Source organism: Canis aureus, chromosome 32 (assembly GCF_053574225.1).
Source record: "Canis aureus isolate CA01 chromosome 32, VMU_Caureus_v.1.0, whole genome shotgun sequence".
NCBI lineage: Eukaryota > Metazoa > Chordata > Mammalia > Carnivora > Canidae > Canis > Canis aureus.
This window is the reverse complement of record NC_135642.1, coordinates 37,885,616-37,906,108: the sequence shown is the minus strand read 5'-3', so window position 1 is coordinate 37,906,108 and position 20,493 is coordinate 37,885,616. Positions and strand designations below refer to the sequence as shown.

General features: G+C 36.8%; 1 protein-coding gene and 1 pseudogene across 3 annotated transcripts in view; one reads left to right on the top strand and one right to left on the bottom strand.

The window, feature by feature from the left end:
- The window catches only part of GLCE (glucuronic acid epimerase), a 117,843-nt gene that overhangs the window by 85,204 nt on the left and 12,146 nt on the right, over nucleotides 1-20,493 (bottom strand). The window contains exon 2 of one of the 3 annotated variants that reach the window (XM_077881661.1): nucleotides 14,792-14,867. The exons of the other annotated variants lie outside the window; for them this stretch is intronic. The gene's annotated coding sequence lies outside the window, so the exon portion shown is untranslated. The remainder of the gene's footprint in view (nucleotides 1-14,791; nucleotides 14,868-20,493) is intronic. 3 annotated transcript variants of the gene reach the window in all.
- LOC144303464 (cell division control protein 42 homolog pseudogene) lies at nucleotides 14,293-15,069 on the top strand (annotated as a pseudogene).

The window sequence follows — 20,493 nt, the reverse complement described above, 5'->3', positions numbered from 1 at the left end:
ACTAACAGATTCTCAAAGCACAAGACTTAATTGAGCTGAGATAAAATAATTTTATAACTATATTTTTCTATTTGTATTTGTATAATGTTTTACACATTTTCCAAAATGCTTTCACGTCTTTATGATGATCTTCATACTGATCTGCACAATAAGCAGACAGATATTATCACACCCTCCCCCACCTCCCATACACTTACTTACACACACTTTACAGATGGAAAAAATTGAGTCTTAAAGAGATTAACTGACTGGCTCAGAGGCACACAGCTACATAAGTGGTTCAACCTGGACTGTAACCAAGTTCTTTCACGTCCAAGTCTACTGTTTTCTATCACAACATATTACTTCACCCAGTGATTAAAGAAAGGTATCACTGCCTAAATCTACAAAACTTGACTCTAAAAGCATCTTCTTTCAGGATTGGATATTTTCACATTCCAACCTATTATAAAACACTTTGCAGATGGTACAAATGTGCTAACATTCTCACAGAAAAAAAGGAGAAAAAGCCCAAGAAGTCAATATAATTAAAGAAAACTCAGTATCCAAAGCAGTAGTAACATGAGATTAATGGTTATTCTCTGCCCACAAAATCAATGTTTTAGAACTGTTCAACTATCAAAGAGGTACTTAATACCACTGCAGCCAGAAGAAGATATTTAACAGAGGCTATTCCAAGTAAAAATCACTTAGTATTGCTAGAACTCATACTAGGTCCCTCTCTGAATAACCCTGGACATCTGGAATGAAAATAACAAGAATGAATTCTTTTTGCCCTTCTCCCCTAAGGATTAACTCAGGTTTAGATCAACAAATGGCTCCATGACTCATTTCATCTGGACTTCCTCCAGGTCTCCTCTAATATTCTAAGATGAGGAGAGAGAGGGATTCCTTTATCATTCCATCTGCATCCTAAAACAATCCAAAAGTGGGTCAAGAATTAACTCAAAAAGTACATTCCATGTGAGATTAAATGCTTCGTTCTTCCCATCATCAAAACCTAATTGTGTGTCTCTGACCCATATTAAAAGTTCTCCTGGTAGAAATCTAGATTCATTTCTGAAGCCACGTCAGGCTTACTTTGGACTCTGTAAATATGGCTACCAGCCCAGTGGGCAATAGCACACAGGAAATTAACAGAACCTGGCCTACGTAGGGAGAGCCATCCATTTTTAGGGCCAGGAAACACTGACCTAAAAAAAACAGGTAATACTTCACTACACATGGTTTGATTATGTGAAACAGTATTTGCTACCACAGATACTCTTTTTCTTTCTTCCATTTTTCAGCCAGTATCTAGGGACTGACATGTTATTTCCAGTTCAAGAAAGTAAACGGTTGGACAGAAGTTAAAATAATTTAATATGAAGGTAAAAAAGAAAAAAAAAGATTTGAAACTACTCTAAAGTAAATATGTGATGCAGTTAACAGTAGTTTGGGACCAATGCCCTAAGTAATGAAACTGATCTTTTGTCTGGAATATTCCCTGCAAAGCCTGAAACAGAGTAAGACAAGCAAGATAGCAAGATATCTAGGGCACAATATTTAAGGAGACTCTGACTTTATAAGCAGGATTGGCACCTGAAAGTGAGTGCTTCCTTATATTTTGTATCATCAGTGCCCCACTGCCTCACCAATTCAGAGCTCTGATCTACTATGAGAGAAATATAGGAGATATATATGTTCATCAATAAATATATATTCATCCACTGCAATACATATATATATATATATATATATATATATATATATATATGTTCAAGTCATCAATAGTGGAAGATAGTGTGGCTATAAGAAGTACCTAAAAAGAATATAAAATTTGAAATCCTGATCACATTCATCATGACTATTTTCTGAATATAATAAGAAAAGGAGAAACCTGATATTTTGCACATATTCTGAAATGAAGCTGCCTTTAAAGAAAAAAGAAGGAAGGGGGATCCCTGGGTGGCTCAGCAGTTTCGCGCCTGCCTTTGGCCCAAGGCGCGATCCTGGAGTCCCGGGATCGAGTCTTGCGTCAGGCTCCTGGCATGGAGCCTGCTTCTCCCTCTGCCTGTGTCTCTGCCTCTCTCTCTCTCTCTCTCTCTATCATAAATAAATAAAAATAAATCTTTAAAAAAAAAGGAAAAGTTTATAGTGTAAATGGAAAAGTTTAGTGTTTATAGAGAGATTTCCACTCTGAACATGAAGGGAAAAGAAAGTCTGGAATTATTCTTCTGCCTAAACAACTAGAAACTAGACATAATATAGGAAACAACTGTTTTCAAACACTGAACAAAGGTGACACAAGACTGTGATCCCAGAGTACTGTTCTAAAAAGGGAATAAATTACAAAACTCTAGCTTTCTGCCTGGAGGTAATTTCCAGGCAATGGTACAGAGAAGGATAACCCCAAAAGAATCCAGCACTATTGCTGAGTTAAAAAGACACAGATCAAAGTTTAGAAAAGCCAAGGTGGCTAGAATTGTGAGGGGTGGGAAAGAGACTAGCTGAGAGGAGAAGATCTACACAAAGAAAGAGGTCCAAAAAAAATTCATGGGGGTCCTACTGATATTTGGCTGAATACAATTTGTACATGTAAAAAGTGAAACCCCAAGAGGCCAGGCAAAATCAAATCAACCCCTAAGGAAAGAATATTACCAGGAAGCTGTTAGATAAAAAATTGTCAGAGCTCACCAAGAGCCAAGAATTGTTTAAATTCCCCCATTCAAAGTGGAGAGATCTTGCTGAACGCAGAAGCCAACAGTGACCCCAGCAGAACCATGCCTTAGAAGGGAGGTTAAATTAGTCCTACAGTAAAGGCAATTCTGGGTATGCCCTGAAACTGCTTCAAAATAAGCCATGAAAGGACCAAACTTACCTGAAGTAACTCAGCAGTTTACAACAACAATTTTGACATTCTTTAATGTAATACAACAAAATCCAGCAAACAAAACAATGATGAGCATACAATAACCATACAATAATCAAAAATTATTATAAGATACAGCATAACAATTAGGCTTAGAATAAGTAATAAAATGTGACCCATGAACTAGAAAACCATAGTCAATATTAACAGAACCAGAAATGAAAGAGATGATTGAATCAGGAAATGAAGATGTTAGAACAACTATAATAAATATATTTGCTCAACAACATAATATCTGAATATAATGAGACAAGGAAACCTATAAAAATGGATCAAATGGGACTTCTAGAGATGAAAAATATATCTGAAATTAAAATATTGTCCAAAGAGATTTACAGTAGATTAGCCACTGCAAAAGTAAACCTGGAGACCAAAGAATAGAACTATTTAAAAAAGGAGAGGAGGGGAAACAAAGACGTTGCCTTCCAACTGTGGGGCAGTATGAGCAGTCTAACAACATATGTTTAACTGAAGCATGAAAACAAAAGAGATGGAGCAATGTTGGAAAAAAAAAATGGCTGAAAAAATTTTCAATTTGTTGAATGCCTCAGATTCACAGTTCCAAGAAGTCCAAGGAATCCCACAGAGGATAAACACAAACACACACTCACCCATACACATAAAGCACACCATAAACCAATTACTGAAAACAATGACAAAAATTCTTAAAAGCATCTGTAGGAAAAATGTACATTACATACAGTAGAACAAAGAAATCACCACAAATTTCTCCTCAGAGGTATGCAAGGCAGAAGACAACAAAATAAAATTTTTAAAGTGCAAAAAGGTAAAAATAAAGTGATGTAGTATGCAGAAGAGAATTAACATAGCAAGCTGAAGACTGCTATCCTTAGAAAACATTTCCTAATACAGGTGGTTTACTGTGCCTACATTATCTGTACAAACAGTATGACTTATGCTAAACACCTGCTTTCCTTCTGGGAGTCTGGTACTTGGTGCATGCTGGCAGAGGATGCTTATGTGACCAACTCTTAATAAAAGCTCTGGACACTGAGTCTCTAATGGGATACCCTGTTAGACAACATTTTTCATGTGCTGTCATGATTCATTGTTGAGAGAATTAAACATGTCCTGTGTGACTCCACTGGGAGATACCCTTGGAAGCTCATGCTTTGTTTTCTCCAGACTTTACTCATGCACCTTTTCCCTTTGCTAATTTGGCTTTGCATCCTTTCACTATAATAAATCATGAGTATAACCATATGCTCAGACCTGAGAGTTCTCCTAGTGAGCCACCAAACCTGAAGACCGTCCTGGAAACTCTTAACACACTAAAATTCAGTACCAGGGGCAGCCTGGGTAGCTCAGCAGTTTAGTGCTGCCTTCAGCCCAAGGCGTGATCCTGGAGACCCGGGATGGAGTCCCACGTCGGGCTCCCTTCATGGAGCCTGCTTTTCCCTCTGCTTGTGTCTCTGCCCCTCTCTCTCCCTGTGTCTCTCATGAATAAATAAAAATTAAAAAAAAAAATTCAGTACCGGAAAAAAATCTTCCTGAAATGTTGATAAAATACTTTTTTAGACAAATAAAAGCAGGGAGTATTTGTCACCAGCAGCCCTGCACAATAAAAAAAAATGCTGAGAAAGAATTTCTGTGGAAGCAAAATGATAATAAAGAAAAACATAAATCTAAACAAAGGAAGAAAGAGCACTAAAATGAGTAAATATGTGACTAAATATAAAATAGATTTTCTTTCTCATTTTAAAATAATAACCTATTCTGGGGTTTGTAAAATACATAGATAGGAGTAAAATATATAACGACATTTGGAAAAGTGATGGGAGAAGGGAAAAATACACTGTGCTTACAGTCACATACTATACATGAAGTGATAGATTAGTATTTGTAGGAAGACTGTGATAAGTTAAAGGTGGTTATTATAACCGTGTCAACCACTGAAAAAGAAAAAAAAGAAAAAATTACACAGTTCTAAGGCAACAGTGGAGATAAAATGGAATAATAAAATGTACTCAATTCAAAAGAAGGCAAGAGTAAAAAAAAAGCAAAGACGAGATGGGACACACAGGAAACAAATTGCAAGATGGCAGACATAAGCGCAATCATATTATATAACACCCTGACTGAAAGGAAGAGATTGCCAGATTTGTATAATGCTATCTAAAAAGAAACCTACTTTAAATATAAAAACAAAAAGGTTAAAATTAAAGGATTATAGGGCAGCTGGGTGGCTCAGTGGTTCAGCGCCGCTTTCAGCCCAGGGCCTGATCCTGGAGACCAGGGATCAAGTCCCACGTCGGGCTCCCTGCATGGAGCCTGCTTCTCCCTCTGCCTGTGTCGCTGCCTCTCTCTCTCTGTGTCTTTCATGAATAAATAAAATCTTCAAAAATAAATTAAAGGATTATAAAAATATACCAGGCTACTTATCAATAAAGAGCTGGAGTAGCACACCTGGGTGGTTCAGTGGTTGAGTGTCTGCCTTTGGCTTAGGGTGTGGTCCTGGGGTCCTGGGATCGAGTCCCACATCAGGCTCCCTGCATGGAGCATGCTTTTCCCTCTGCCTACGCCTCTGCCTCTCGCTGTGTGTTTCTCACGAATAAATAAATCTTAAGAAAAAAAAATAAAAAAGAGCTGGAGTAGCTATCTTAATATCAGATAAAATACATAAGACTATCACCAAAGATAAATAGGGTCATTTCAGGGGTGCCTGGGTAGCTCAGTCATTAAACGTCTGCCTTCAGCTCAGGTCATGATCCCAGGGTTAGGGGATCAAGCCCTGCATCAGGCTCCCTGCTCAGTGGGGAGACTGCTTCTCTCTCTGCCCCTCCTACCTGCTCATGCTCTCATTATCTCGTTCTCTCAAACAAATAGATAAAATCTTAAAAAGGGGGGGGGGTTATTTCATATTGATAAATCAATTTAATCATGAAGATGTAAGTATCCTAAACTGAACAGCTTCAAAATACATAAAGCAAAAACTGACAGGATTGTAAGGAATAGACAAATCCACAATTACTGTCAGTGACTTCACTATAATCTCAATATGTGATAGAACAAGTATACAGAAAATGAATAAGGATATAGCAGACTTGAACAATATTATCAACCAACTTGATCTAACTGATTTACAGAACATTCCACCAACAGCAGAATATTCATTTTTTTCAAGTACATACAGAACCATTACCCAAGACAGACTACATTCTGAGCCTTAAAACCATTCTCAATAAAGTTTAAGAATTTTATCACAATGCAATTAAATTAGAAATTAAAATCAGAACATCTTTAAAATCCCCAAACACCTGGAAACTAAACAATACTCTATATCTTAAAAAAGGAAGTAGGTCTGAAATCAATGACCTAAGCTTCCACCTTAAGAAATTAGAAAGAGAAAAGCAAAATAAACCTAAGCAGTAAATGTTCTCTCCTTTTCTGTAAAAATAAAAAGCAGAAGATGGAGGGGGGAGAGAATAAGGACAACAAAACAGAAACAAGTGGGAAAAAAGTCAGTAAGACCAAAAGCTAGTTTTCTGGGGATGAGTAAAACCCAAAATGGTAGACATCTTGGAAGACAGTTTGGCAGTTTCTTATAAAATGAAACATTTTCTTATACAATCCAGCATTCATACTCCTTGGTATCAATCCAAATAAGTTGAAAACATCTACACAAAAACCTGGACATGAATATTTATATAAGCCTTATTTAAAACTGTCAAAACTTGAGGGGTGCCTGGGTGGCTCAGTCAGTTAAGTGTCCAACTCTTAACTTCAGCTCAGGTCTTCATCTCAGGGTAGTAATGGAGCCTACTTAAAAAATAAAAAATAAAACAAGAGATGACTGGGTGGCTCAGCTGGTTAAGCATCTGCCTTCAGCTCAGGTCATGTCAGGGTCCTGGGATGGAGCCCTGCATTGAGCTTCCTGCTCAGTGGGAAATCTGCTTTTCCCTCTGCCCCCCATCCCTAGCTCATGCACGCTCTAATAAGTGAATAAAATCTTTCTTTTTTGGGGGGCAACAAGTGAATAAAATCTTTAAACAAAACAAAAACAACCACAAAAAACCTTGAAAGCAACGGAGATGTCCTTCAGCAGCTGAATGGTTAAACTGTGGAACATCCATACAATGGAATATTATGCATAGCTTTAAAAAGCGCTATCAAGCCATGAAAAGACATGGAGGAAACCTAAATGCATATTGCTAAGTGAAGGAAACCAATGTGAAAAAGCTATATACCATATGATACTCTGGAAAAGGCAAAACCATGCCAGAAGTTGGAGAAGGAGAAACGAACAGGTGGAGCACACAATTTTTAGGGCAAACTACTCTATATAATGCTGCAATTGTGAATATATGTCATTAAACATTTATCCAAACCCATAGAACATAGAACACCAGGAGTGAATCCTAATATAAATCTATGGACTTTGGGTGATAATGATGTGTCAATGTAGATTCATTGAGTGTTGGTGGTGGGAGGCTATGCATGTGTGGGAGTAGGGGCTATATAAGTACAGAAAAATCTGTACTTTCTACTCAACTTTGCTGGGAACCTAAAACTGCTCTAAAAACCAAAGTCCGTTTTAAAAGAAATTTTTAAGTCCATGAAACCAAAAACTGGTTCTTTGATATAAGTAAAACTGATAAACCGCTAGCCAGACTAATCAGGAGGCAAAAAAGGAAAAGAGGCAAAACACCAGTATCAGAAATTAGAGAAATTACAGACATTAAAAGAATAAAGGAGGGCAGCCCGAGTGGCTCAGCAGTTTAGCGCCGCCTTCAGCCCAGGGCGTGATCCTGGAGACCTCTCTCTCTCTCTGTCTCTCATGAATAAATAAATAAAATCTTAAAAATAAATAAAATAAAATAAAATAAATAAAATAAAATAAAATAAATAAAATAAAATAAAATAAAGGAATGTTATGAACAATTTTATGTCAATGAATTTAGCAACTCAGATGAAATAAATTCCTTGAAAGACAAACTTACCAAAGCTCACTTAAAAGAAAATAAATAGAATAATCCTGTATCAGTTACAGAAATTGAAATTGGGGCAGCCCCAATGGCTCAGCAGTTTAGCGCTGCCTTCAGCCCGGGGAGTCATCCTGGGGACCCGGGATCGAGTCCCCTATCGGGCTACCTGCATGGAGCCTGCTTCTCCCTCTGCCTGTGTCTCTGCCTCTTTCTCTCTGTCTCTCATCAATAAATAAATAAAATCTTTAAAAAGAAAAAAGAAATTGATATTATAGTTTAAAATCTTTCCATAGACAGAACTTTAGGCCCAATTGGCTTCACTGGTGAATTCTACCTAAAATACAAGGAAGAAATAACACCAAATCTAAAAAACATCCGGAAAATTGAAGCAGAAGGAAAGAATACTTCTCAATGAACTCTCTACAAGGCCAGCGCTATCCTGATATCAAAACCAGACATTCTAAGAAAACCGTAGAACAAAACTCTCATGAATATAGACACAAAAATTCTTAATATTTATGTAAATCAAACCCAACAATACAAAAAAGTAAAATGCATCATGACCAAATGGTGTTTTTATGAGAAAAGCAAAGTGGGTTTAACAGTTAAAAATGAATTAATGTTTAAGAAAAACCTTTTTAGGGGATCCCTAGGTGGCTCAGTGCTTTGGCGCCTGCCTTTGGCCCGGGGTGCGATCCTGGAGTCCCGGGATCAAGTCCCGTGTCGGGCTCCCGGCATGGAGCTTGCTTCTCCCTCTGCCTGTATCTCTGCCTCTCTCTCTCTATCTGTGTCTCTCATGAATAAATAAATAAATAAATAAATCTTTAAAAAAAAAAAGCAAAGAAAAACCTTTTTATATAAGATTCTATCCTTTAGAGTACATTTTCATTTTCTTATTCTTCACACACTCATGTTAACACTTTTTTTTTTAAAGATTTTATTTATGTATTCATGAGAGACACAGAGAGAGAGACAGAGAAAGCGGCAGAGACACAGGCAGAGGGAAAAGCAGGCTCCATGCAGGGCGCCCGACATGGGACTCGATCTCGGGTCCCTAGGATCAGGCCCTTGGCTGAAGGCGGCGCTAAACCACTGAGCCACCCGGGATGCCCAACACTTTTCTTCATTTGCAAGAAGAATAGAATAAAATCTTCCTCAAAGAAAAGATATAATAATTACATAAAAGCAGTATGAGAAATGCAATGAAGGGAGGAGTGAGACATGGAGGAAGAGTGTGATTGACTCCCCTGTTGCAGTTATTTTGACATTACTTAGTTTCTAAATTTCAATATTTTCTTTTGTAAAACGGGGATACTAATACTCTTCCATCGGTTGAAGAATAAAGTGACATAAACATTAGGTACTTGCTATGTGCATAGTAACAAAGTCAACATATATTAGTTCCCTTTTCCTTTCAAAATCTATATGCAGTATTTCCATATAAAGGAAAAAGGCAAACTGCAGAACTGGCCTTCCCTTTTATAAAAGAGACTGCCCCCAAATCCAACATGACAGCAGCAACTAGATCTAAACAAAAAGGTAAATGATATCAATTCAGGAAGTATCTATGCTTTGTTTCACATTTTATTGTAATAAAATACAAAGAGAAACTGTATTTAATGTAGCTTATTAACATATTCAGATTCCACTTGTACATTAACCTAAGACATGATGAATATATTAAATAGTATTTTAAAAGTCAATTCCATCATTTCATTCAACTCCAAATAGGAACTTTTGCTCATCAGAGTTCTCAGCAGTAAAAAGCAAACAATTTTTTGGCAATAATAATCAAACTCCACCCACATTTCTGTGGGAGATCTTAGGGTTCTTCAAAAGAATAATGTCAGAAAGGAGAAGTACATTTGAAAAAACAGTCAATAACTGGAATAAATAAAAAAAAATGCATCCATCATACCCTGCAAGCCACACAAAGCACTATAGCTTATTACCTTTACTCTACAGCTGCTTCCTTCAAAAACAGCTTTAACCAAAACACCAGGGCAAAAATTTGAGGTAAAAAAATTATAGGGAATATCTGAGAAGTTGCTACTAAAATACACTTACTACAAACAAGCATGCAACACCTGTTTTACAATAAAATGTCTTTTACTCGTTAAGCATCTAATTTCAAAAAAACTGTACATGTCCTTATCTTTTTCTTTTTTTTTTATTATTTTTATTTATTTATTTTTTTTATGATAGTCACAGAGAGAGAGAGAGGCAGAGACACAGGCAGAGGGAGAAGCAGGCTCCATGCACCGGGAGCCCGATGTGGGATTCGATCCTGGGTCTCCAGGATCGCGCCCTGGGCCAAAGGCAGGCGCCAAACCGCTGCGCCACCCAGGGATCCCTCCTTATCTTTTTCTGATAGATCCTGAATAATCAGAATCTAAGATTATTTATTTATCTTTTAGGACCAGAATCTTTCATTACTAAGTTCCCTCCCTTTAAAGGCCCACTCTCTAATTAGTGTAAAAAGCCAATTTAAAATTGTGTTAGTCTATACTTCTCACATTTTTTTTTCATACCATTTTATTTGACTCCCGTAAGAACAACTTGGTGAGAAGATATTTCAGCTTACAAAGAAGACAGTTGAAGGTCTGAGAGATGAAGTGATTTGTCCATGATCACACTTAACTGAAAAGCAGTGAAGCTAGAATTAATTAGAACCCAAATCATAACCCAACTCACTTTCTACTTTATCACAATGCTTCAGGCAATTTTTGAAGAGAGAAAGGAGATACAAGTCAAATCACTAAAGTTTCTATGTAAATGGCAGCTAAGTCAATTATCTGGAGGTGAAAGAGGTTAAAAATTATTGGTTACAAGGAGATACAGATTCAAATTTGCCAAGTATCTCCAATCCTTTCACTATTTCAACATTCTCTTTCTAAAGAAAGGAATGCTTAGTAATTGCTGTACTGCTTTAGAGGATAGAAAGCTCTGAACACGGGCAATTAAATCAAAATATGACTAAGCATATTTTGACTCATTATAAAAGCCTAACAGAAAAAGTGTGGATTAAGAAACCTCACAGCATTCAGACACAACCAAAGCAGACACCATGACTGTCTGCTCCAATATCCATCCATTCCACAACTCTTTGGCAGCAACTAGCAAAACTGACTTCAGCTCAAGGTGGGTTTACCCCCATCCTTGTAGCCAGAAATTCAGAAATGAGGAGGAATCATGCCAATGAGATATGAAAAAAAAGTTTTCTGGTAGGTTCTGGTTAAGTCTGTCCTTTCTGTTCAGAGGAAGCTCTGGGGTGTCCTGATTGGATGGGGGGGGGCACCAAATGTGGGGCACTCTGATTGGGAGGAGGCCAGGAGCACAAGTGGTGAAAGAATTCACCCAAGGCAGAACAAATGAAAGTTTACTGAATTCACTGCAAGGGAGCAGTGGGCAGGACAGCAACAGAGAGATTGTCTGTGCCAAGGCAATGGTGAGGCTGCAGTTATAGGGCAGAGTTAGGGAGTATAGGGACTTATGGAATTTCCCCCTTTTTGGTAATCTTAAGAACTGTGCCTCGTTGTAATTGGTCAGTTAGGGCCTATGGCTATTTCAAGGTGGGGCACTTAATGAGCCTGTTGGCAATGCCTGCTTGCATTTAGCTTAGTGGTGGTCACTGCGGGCCCTTTTACCTTCCTCAGGCTTCTATTGCTCAAGCTTGTTGCCTAAAAGCGCCCTCTACAGAAGCCAGAGGACTCTTCTTCCTTGTAGAACATATGGTTCCTTCCTGGAAACCATCATACAACTACAGAGAACGTCCTGCCTTGGCATAAAGCCAGTATTACGGAACAATGCAAAGAATCTGAATTCTTGGTGTCTTCAGTAATGTACTGACCAAGTAATTCTGAAGACTACTATCATCTAAGACTTCCAGTTACATTAAGGCAAAAAAACTTATTGTCTAAGACTGTTTGAAATGGGCCTTCTATTAGAGCCAAAAGAAGCCTAACTGAAACACACTTTGAGATAATACATTTAGCTGATAAATTACAAAAGGTGCCTAAGAACTAAAATGAGCTCTAGGATTTCAAAAAAGACTTTAAGACCACTTATTCTATTAGCAGGTAATTTAGATGTAGTCATATAAAATGAAATATATATATATAGAATTTTGAAAAAGAAATGGAACTCTATGCTTGTTTTTTATAATTAATATTTTTCTTGAACTTGGGTATTCCTGGAAGACTTGGAGGAGGTATTTAGGATGCTGTAACAAAAATCACTGTTAATGGGGCGCCTGAGTGGCTCAGTGGTTGAGCATCTGCCTTCAACTCAGAGCATGATCCCAGAATCCGGGATCAAGTCCCACGTCAGGCTCCTTGCAGGGAGCCTGCTTCTCCCTCTGCTTATGTCTCTGCCTCTCTCTGTGTGTGTCTTTAATGAATAAATAAATAAACTCTTTAAAAAAAAAATCATTGTTAATGGTTCAGGATCAGTCTTGGGAAATATTAAAGCAATGTCCTACTTCAGTCTGACATTCATTTTTATGAAAAATTTCTGTATGCCAAATGCTTATTAATTAATTAAATGCTTATTAATTCTCAGTGCTACTAAAAGGAATAAGTCTGCAAAAACACTGTGAAAGAGAAAGCCACAGGCCCAAAATGGCATCACTTGGGCCAAGGCAAGTAACTAAACCAGGATTTTAACACCTAACCTAACTGCTGTCTCAACCTGCCACAGAAATAAAGGTCTTAACCTGTCCATCAGGAATTTTTTAGTAAGTTCCAGGGAGGTAATCTGTCACATAGGCCCTCTCCATCCCCAAAGGAAGAGCCTTGCCCTTCTAAGGGAAAGTGACCTTGCCTGGAACAATCCTTTCTTTTCTTTCACTAATAACTTTCCTGCCCCACCCTCTTTCCTATAAAAATCTTCGTTTGTACAGACCCTTTGAGCTCCCCTCTACTCGATAGATGAGATGTTGCCAAATTCATAAATCACTAAATAAAGCCAATTCGTTCTTCAAATTTACTCATTTGAGTTTTTGTTCTTTGACAATATGAAACAGGGATACACTTAATTTCCAAAACTGCAGTTCTCCAACACCAGGTACCTATGCCTCTGTTTATGACATTCTCTATTTGGGATATTCACCACCTCAGCTGGCTAAAATGATTCTTGCTCTAACCACCAGCTGGCTCTCCCTTACCATGGTTTCCCAGAATCTTTCTCTAAAAGTATAAGGAAAAGGAAATGAGAGGGAATCAAAATAGTACACTAGAAAAAATAAACACAGAAGAAGGTAGTAATGGAGGAACTGGGGAACAAAAACCTATAAGTAGTTACTTTAAATATAAATAGTCTAATTCAATTAAAAAGCAGAGACTGGGGGCACCTGACAAGTCTAGCTAAAAGTTTGTCCTTTTATCTTTTCAAGTACCAACTTTCAGTTTCATTAATTCTCTGTAATGTCTTTCTATTCTCCATGTAATTTACCTCCTGGACTTTGGTCTTTATTATTTCCTTTCTTTTACTAGTTTGGTCATCTTTTTCTAGTTCCTTAAGGTGTAAAGTTAGCTTATTGACTTGAAATTTTTTTTTTTTTTTTTACTGTAGATGTTTACAATAAACATAAATTAGTTGTTTGAATCTATTTAAGAGTTTGTTGTTTAATTTCCACATTAGTATTTCACTTTCCTTCTGTTATTGAATTCTAATTTTATTCTGTTGTGTTCAGAGAATATACTTTGTACGATTTCAGTCTTTTAAATTTATTGAGACTTATTTTTGTATGTAGCCTAACAGAACTTTTATACACATGATAGGAAACCGAAACATTCACTTGACACACTTTATTTTAATATTCACTTTATTGTAGTAGTCTGGAACTGAACCCACACTATCTCCAAAGTATGTCTGTATATGATCTATAGACTCTATTTAAAAGACAGACATTATCAGACTGGATAAAAAAGTGTGATCCACCCAGAAGTCACTTATGAGAAACCTTTAAATATGAAGACACAGGGGTGTCAGCTAATTGTCCAACCCTTGATTTCAGCTCATGTCTTGATCTCAGGAGTCCTGGGATAGAGCCCCGCATTCCAGCGCCATGCTCAGGAGGGAGTCTGCTTGAGGATTCTCTCTCCCTCTCCCTCTGCTCATTTCCCTGCTCTCACTCTCTCTCCCTCAAATAAATAAATCCAAATAAATAAATAAGAAGACACAAGTAGGCTAAAAATAAAAAAGATGTAAAAAGATATATGAAAAAAAAAAGCTGGAGTAGCTTTACTAAAAGACAACGTAGATTCTTAAAACAGAGTATAACAAAGAATAAAGACAGTCATATAATGATGAGCAAGTCATTTTATCAGGAAAACATAACAATCCTCAATGTTTATACTCCTAAAAACAGTTTCAAACTACATGAAGCAAAAACTGATAGCCAGACTGATGAAGGAAAAGAGAAGGACACAACCAACAGACAGATAGCAAAAATAGTATGTTCAACTCATTGGCCATCAAGGAAAGGCAAATTAAAACCATAAAGAGATACTGCTACACATCTGTTATAACACCTAAAGTAAAAAATAGAGACAATACCAAATGCCGAGTGCTGTCAACGCCCCGGCGGAGAAGCTGAGGTCATCATCAAATTTGAAATATTTACAGTGGATACAAAACTGTTTCAGCAATGCAGACAACTGAGTGCGTTGTTGTGGGCGATGGTGCCATTGGTAAAACATGTCTCCTGATACCTATCCTATACAACAAACAAATTTCCATCTGAGTATGTACCAACTGTTTTTGACAACTATGCAGTCACAGTTATGATTGGTGGAGAGCCACATACCCTTGGACTTTTTGATACTGCAGGGCAAGAGGATTATGACAGATTACAACTGCTGAGTTATCCACAGTGTTCTCTCCAACCTCATTTGAAAATGTGAAGGAAAAGTGGGTGCCTGAGATAACTCACCACTGTCCAAAGACTCCTTTCTTGCTTGTTAGGACCCAAATTGATCTCCGAGATGACCCCTCTACTATTGAGAAACCTGCCAAGAACAAACAGAAGCCTATCACTCCAGAGACTGCTGAAAAGCTGGCCTGTGACCTGAAGGCGGTCAAGTATGTGGAGTGTTCTGCACTCACAGAGAAAGGCCTAAAGAATGTATTTGATGAAGGAATATTGGCTGCCCTGGAGCCTCCAGAACCGAAGAAGAGCCGCAGGTGTGTGCTGCTATGAACATCTCTCCAGAGCCCTTTAGGCACAACTGGTGTCAGCATCATACTAAAAGCAACGTTAAATCAAACTAAAGATTAAAATTTGTTCTTGCGCCTACCTACATACACTCGTGTAAGACAAGGCCAATATGTATGGTCCCTTTCCCCTTCTCAGTACTAGTTAATTTGAGTAATTGTGTATTGTCAGAAAAGTGATTAGTACTAGTTTTTGTTCTGTCGTTTCAAAAAAATTTTTTTTTTTTTTTGTTTAAAAGCAAGGCATGCTTATGATGACTCTGTAACAGACTAATTGGGGTTGTTGATGCTGCTCCCGGGCTCCATCCACTCTGGAGAATGACCTGGGATATTTAGGGTTTTTTTTCCCTTTCTTTTTTGCAAGGGGGAGTGGGTTAGTGGTGTGGGGAGCACGTGTGGGCTTTGTTTTTATTTAGTCATGTTTTTTAAATTCATTAACCACTGGACAGCCCTTAAGGGGAGGAAGACGGATTGATTCCACATTCCACTTCCTAGAACTAGTTCAGAAAACTTGTTCCCCACCTGGTGCTCTTAGGAAGCAGTATAATAAATGCCTCATTTAATAACATACTCCTTTTTGAAAGTTGCCTTTTCTCTCCACCCTTGAGTAGATCCAGTATTTGATGAAACTCATGAAAGTGGGTGGAACCTGTCTTGTCCCTCCTCTTTTCTAGGATGCACTATATATGTGACTGTGACTTTCAAGGAAATCTGTTTGCCATTTGCTGAATTTTTTTTTTGAAGTTAATTTATCAGTGAAAGAAGTTAGAAATGAAGAAAAGTATTGCACCTTTTGAAATACACCAAATGGATTGATTGTGTAATTAAAAAATATTTTTTCCCTGTCTTATATGCTTAGCATAGATGTCCAGCTTAATAGTGTATGATATGGTGTTCCTAGAACACAACTGAGGACCTGGTAAATCGAAGAAATGAGAGAGGTGGCGCTGGCAAACAGATGTCTATGGAATGAAGCACATCCTCGTTTTAAGTTGGGAGGAAGGAGACCTGCTTCATGAAGAAGCTGGGGGTGTGGGTGGGGAGAACATTTAACAAAATGGGGACCATTCAGGGGAATCCCCGTATTTCTCTTTTGCATATGAGGAACCCTAGAGTAGCTAGTTAAGGCTCTCTAGTTTAATAAAAAAATCATGGAGTCTTATGAAGACTCTTCATAAGTGTTAATAGGGATTTTATCCACTTATTTTGGTTGCAGTTTCCAATTTTAAAAAATATTTAAGTAATCTTCTCCCCCTTCCCCAAATCATAATTCTTGTAGATTTGTTAGTATTGAACCAATGCTTTCTCATGTCTCAATTCTTTGTATATGCATTATTTTCAGATGTATTAAACAAACAAAAAAACTCTTCAAAAAAAAAAAAAAAAAACCCAAATGCCAAAGACGACAGAGAAACTAGGCCTCTCATACAATGCTGATATGAACCTAAAATGGTATACCACTCTGGACAATGGGTTGGCAATCTCTTAAAATATACTTTTACACTTTCTTAAATACATTTACCATAATACCCAGCAATTCACACTCTTAGACATTTATCCCAGAGAACTGAAATCTCATGTCTTGCACACAAATGTGGATAGCAGCTTTATTTGTAATAGGCCAAATCTGGAAACTGCCCAAACGTCTAACAATGGGTGATTTAAAAAACTCTGGTACATCCATACCATGGGATATTGTCCAGCAATAAAAAGGAATTATTGATACATGCAACAACTTGGATGGATTCCAAGGGAATTACACTAAGTAAAAAAAAAAAAAAAAAAAAATCAGTCTCAAAGGTTACATACTTTTTTATTCCATTTGCAGATCATCTGGAAATGACAAAGTTCAAAAATGGAGTACAGGTGAGTGGTTGCCAGAGAATAAAGGGACATATGGGACTATAAAAGGATAGCACAAGGATCTTTTTGGTGATAAAACAGCTTTATATCTCAGTTGTGATGTTGATTACACAAATCTACATATCCAATAAAACTTCAAAGAATTATATACACACACAAATGAGTACAGGTATAATTGCTGAAACCTGAACAAGATCTGTGGGTTATACCCATGCCAATTTCCTGGTTTGGCTTTTGCACTACAGTTACCTAAGATGTTACCACTGGGGGGAATGGGATGAAGGGTACCACCCCGTACTACCTGAAACTTCCTGTGAATCTGTAATGACTTCAAATAAAAAACTTTTACAAAACAATCTTGACCCGCACACACAAACAGCATAAATGTATAGTCAGGCAAACCAAAGCCTGAGATCTCAGACTTCCAATCTCCTAACCCTTCTCCAGAAACAGCTACTCCTTTTCTTGTGTATCCTTCCAGAGAAGTTTATGAACATAGAAGCATAAATGTTTATTAATGTGTGTATTTGCATATACACACAACTTACTTTTTTTCCAGCAATATCAACATACCATAAATACTGTCCTGCAACATATTTTTTGCGACATATTTTTTTCACCAGATAATGTGTGTCAGAGTTGAACTCATGCAGAAGTACTTTTTTCTTTCTTTTTATGGCTGTGTGAGATCCCACTACATGGTTGTAGAATCATTTATTTCACCCATGTTAAGAATCATTTAGGGCTTCTGGCAACATATTTAACACTATAATAAACAAAGAAAACTTCTTTAAAATTATTGAGTCAGAAAGCATGAACATTTATAATTTTAATAAGTACTCCAAAGAAACTACACTAATTTATATGCCTGCCTAGAATGTATGAGTGATTCTATATATCCTTGCCACTGTTGGTATTACCAATCTAGCAGTGAAAAATGCTCTGCTGTTGTTTAAATTTGTTTTACTAACAAAATAATATGTTACTACTAACATTTGATACTATATAAAAGCATAAGGTGCTGAGAATAAGTGATGTACCCAAGAAAATTTTGCTATGGGGAATTATAATTAATGAAGAAATAAAAAAAGATTGGGGGTGCCTGGCTGGCTCAGTCAGTAAGTGTATGACTCTTGACCTCAGGGTTGTTAGGTTCAAGCCCCAAGCTGGGTGTAAAGATTACTTAAAAATAAAATCTTAAGGAAAAAAAAAAAAAGGATAGGAGTTGGAGAAGTCCTTAGAGAATAAGAATAGCTTGACTAAATGCTACTCAATACACCACAATGAGAAACTGTCCACTCAATTTTCATTTCAATTGTTAAAAAACATCTTCATTATGTACCAATATTTCCCTTCCACTAACTTTAATTTTGTCCTGTGGGGATACAAAAGATACGTTCAATCCCTTTTCCACGTTCCATTCCTTCATGCATTGCACAGACTCACAGGTTTGAGTTAAGAAGAATACTAAAGATCATTTAATCACCCAATCTGAAAAGCATTACCATATATACCCCACTAAAGCTGTCTTTTTTTCCTGGCTGAAAATCTCAAATATTTCAATTATTTTGCAAGTATCTGTTTCAAGACACTGCTTCATCCTGATAACTCTCCTCTGAATACATGGTCTATCAACACCCTCCTCAAAATGTGGCAGACGGAACTGAGAACATACAGCTAAATGCAGAGGAGAAAAGGATAATCAACCGTATTTTTGACAACGTGTTTCAAAATAATGTTTAAGTGAGTGTGAACCTTTGGAGTAGTTATAATAAACCTCTGACTCACCAATTTCAGACAAATAAGGAGACCCAGCCAGGCACACACCTACTTAAAAACAACAACAACAAAAAACTACCCATTAGCCCTCTAAGTCCAACCCTGTATTTGTGCAGATTAAAAAAAAAAAAAATTCAATTAGAAGGCTTTGTCCCTAGGCAATACATACATTTCAAATATAAAATTATTATAACAAATATTTTCTTAGATACAGTTTATCTTTCCAATTATTAAAAATAAAGGGGGAGGGTAGAGGGAAGATTCTGATTCTGTCCTGTAACATACTAGCACTCTCTCAGTTTGTAATGGATAAACATTTCGAATAGGACATGGGGGAAGACCGGACCTTGAGGGACACCACTAAGAATGAACTGCAGTTTAATTTTAACATCAGCCCATTAATCAATCACAAATCCACCTATCTATGCAATTATTCAGACTACATTTCTCTAAGTTGTCTATAAAGATATCATAAAAGGCTGTCAAATGCTATCTGTATAACCTTGGGGGTCCCTTCCCTCATTTGTAAAACAGCACTAAATGAGATAATCCATGTAAAGCATTTAACCCAGTGCCCAGCACAAATTAAAAATCCAATAAATGTAGCTGTAATTCTAGATACACTATGGCCAGAGTATCTCCTTCTGTACCTACCTGGTTACTTACCCTATAAGAAAAGAAATGAGGCCAATATGACATGACTCACTCTCTAGGAACCCATGCTGGCTCCTAGAGATCAGCGCCTTTTTTTAAGTACCAACAACACATAGGGTAAAAACCCTGAGAATGTGTAAGGGAATGACACCTAGCTCATCAGTTTATTATTATTATCTGCAACTTTTACTTGTTTTCCAATACTGTATATACTCCAGCATTTAAAACACTCTTTTACATATAGTAGGTGCTCAAAAAAATTTTGTTGAATTTTATTTTTAAAATCAGGATTAAGGTCTTAGTTTTGAAAGCATGGTTATATAACACATCAATTAGGATAAGCTGAGTGAATGGAATATGGGAATTCTCTGTACTATCTTAACAATTCTCCTATAAATACATAAATTTTTCAAAATTAAACATGTTTTTAAAAATTAAGATGATCTTTTCTCATCTCCGATAAATTCATTCTTAAAATTCTTCAAATATTACCAACCACTATTAGGTACAAATTCTTTAGCAGCCTTTACAGCCTTATAATTAATCTGGAATAGAAGGTATGAATTCCAGCAAATAGGAATGCTCATAAAACCCCTACTTATCCTGGGTCACACAGAGAGTTAGTATTCAGTAAACAGTGGTCATCCAAACTTTATTTTTGGAAACAAGAGCCTTAAAAAAAAAAATCTATTCCAAAAGCAAGTACCTTTATGCCTAAAGCATTAGAGCTCTGTAGAATCCAATTAAAACCTCTGACTCTTATTACTCAAATCACTTATTTAGCAGTAACATTCAAGTCAAGCTCAAGATCTTTAATGTATGAGACCAATTACTACTATATAGTACCATTAGCATGGGAAATCATTTTTAAAATATGTTTACATCATGGATGATTGGTTTCTGAATTAGGTAAATAAGAGTTTAGGAAAATGATAAATTTTATTTGTAATTATTTAAGCTCAAACTTTCCATGTTAAGCAGCAGAGTCTGAAAATTCTACTAAAACTTTTAACTGTCAAGCAGAGAAATCCTAAAATACCTAAGAATAGTGTCTTTCCCCTAAAGACCTCCAAGTAAGTTTTGTACTTTAAAGAGTTTCTTTCAGGTATCAACTGTCTAATTTTC